Source organism: Phragmites australis, chromosome 18 (assembly GCF_958298935.1).
Source record: "Phragmites australis chromosome 18, lpPhrAust1.1, whole genome shotgun sequence".
NCBI classification, from domain to species: Eukaryota; Viridiplantae; Streptophyta; class Magnoliopsida; order Poales; family Poaceae; genus Phragmites; species Phragmites australis.
This window is the reverse complement of record NC_084938.1, coordinates 581,594-584,125: the sequence shown is the minus strand read 5'-3', so window position 1 is coordinate 584,125 and position 2,532 is coordinate 581,594.

Here is a 2,532-nt window from a genome sequence, read left to right as displayed (position 1 = left end):
TTGCTAGTTCAATTTTCAATGTACTTGATCATCATCGAGCTAAAGAATGTACAACCATGCTGTTCGGTGCAAAAAGAATAAAAACTCACAGTGCAAAAAGAACAAAATCATTCACTATTCTACTAACAGTATAGTATCAGGAATAGTATCAGGATAGCCTCACAAATCTTTATTGGGAGGATGTTCCTAATAGCTACCACAAACAGTGACGTCATCATCACATATAAATCATGAGACTTCATCATGGCAAATTTTATTTTTAGCTCTTTCACCAAAACAAGTCTTGCGATGTTGGACGAGTAACTAGAGGGAACTTTCACACTGTGTAAGAACTCACAGAATTCTTTTTTCTCCTTCCTGAAGAGAGTGATAGCTACTGGGGTATGTGTTTTTCTTTGTCCGTATCTTGTGCATGGAGCTCTGGTCTTAAGCCCATTTCTTCAAGGTTAGCTCGTGCGTTCCCATGATCATTTTATTTTCCCTTCATTTGGAGCAATGTATCGATCAGACTCTCACATATATTCTTCTTTACATGGATGTTATCGATAGAGTGGCAAATATCTAATTTTTCCCAATACTCTAGCTAGAATAGTATTGATTTTTTGTTCCATATTTCTAACTGTTCATCATCCTTAGATGATTGTTTTCGTTTGCCACAGACAATATTGAAATTCTTAACTTGATTGTGGACATCTTCCCTTCTTAAATGCCTTGGAGGTAATGCCTTTTCCCATGTGTCATCGAACTGTTTGTCCATGTTTCGGTACAGGTGCTTCCTAGGAAGGAAACATCGATGCCGCATGTACACTATTTTCTTTGAGTTATTCAACCTCAAACTGCATGTGTTATCTAAGCAATGGGGGTAAGCTTCACCTTTTCTTTTGCTCTGACCTGACAAGTTACGAGGTGCTGGCAGATCGTTGATGGTGATGAACAACATGGTGTGCAAGGTAAAGTACTCTTGCTTGTACTAATCCCAAACCTCGACGCCTTTCGACCAGAGTTTCTTAAGATCATCGACTAAAGGCCTGAGGTACATCGATATCGTTGCTAGGTTGTTTCGGTCCTGATATCAAGATCTACAACATAATGTATTTCTACTTGTTACAAAGTCAGGATGGAAGATTGTAGATCGATAATACAACAAGCCAGGTACTATATGAGGTACTCATATTACCGAATAGATTCATGTCATCTATGCTCATACAAACCTAAGATTTCTCAATTAATTGGCGAACCAACCAAATGTGGAATCAATGATTCACCATTGAGCAGAATCTGCCAGGTGTCGTATCCTTGCGTCATTCTTACGACATTCCTTATGCCAACACACCAATTAGGCCTCCTTTCTGTTGGCAAACAGATACTTCAGACCGGGAATTACAGGAAAATACCACACCACCTTCCTAGGATCACCTTTACTATTCTTGCCTCCGTCCCTATCACCACCATCATTTCTACGCTTATATGGATGGGTTCCACACACGAGCCATTGATCCAGCTTTGCATACTCTCCACAAAACAAGATACAATCCTGCTTACATGCATGTATTTTATCTATTTTCAGTCCTAAAGGACAAATTATCTTCTTCACGTCGTAGATGCCCTCGGGCACCAAGTTCCCCTCCGGTAGCATGTCTCTTAGCAAATCCAACAATGCTTTGAAACTCTTGTCGGTACAACCATAGATTGCCTTCAGCTGTAGAAGCTTTAAGTTCCTAAATATCCGCATGTACTTTTTCTTATAGTTGGGATAAATGGGCGTCTTGGAATCCCACACAAATTCCAAGAATTTAGCAATCTCATCATTATTATACTCATCGTGCCGTTTGACATCCCACGCCATTTGGTCTACATTCTCCATAAAATCCTCAAGATCATTATCATTCAAATCTAATATGTACTCATCCCTGAGATCATGATCCATTTCATCGGGTGTAAGTCCTTGATCCACACTGTCGGTATGGAGGGCCCGATCCATCTCTCCCTCGTTAAGGCATTCCTCACCATGTTTGTTCCAACATGTATAATTCTCTTTAAATCCACACATGATCAAGTATGCATGTATATTGTCTGGTTTTAGGAACTTCTTTTCATTCTTGCAGACGCGATATGGACAATACATTGTCGTTTTACCACGATCTTTCTTATCCACCAAGGCAGCACTCATGAAATGCTTCACCCCGCTCAGGTACTCCAGACAAGTCTGGGTCTCGGGGTACATCCAACTTCTATCTGTCAACTACAATTAACGTAAAAACATTTATTCTTCCTTAACAATTTCCTTAATTTTGTGGTTAAGCATGCGACTAAAGATTCCCTACAAATACACTAGATCTGTGGCATCTCACGGTAGATCAAGCAAACTTAGTATCAAATCTAACATAAATACAACTCACTTGTACTAAGATTTTGGATAAAGATGCAAAATGAACGATTACAACTCAAAGCATAACAAATTTACCAAATAGGGATTAGAGGAGGGGGAAAGGGGGAGATGCAAACCTTGAAAGACCTAGCACCAATTCAAAC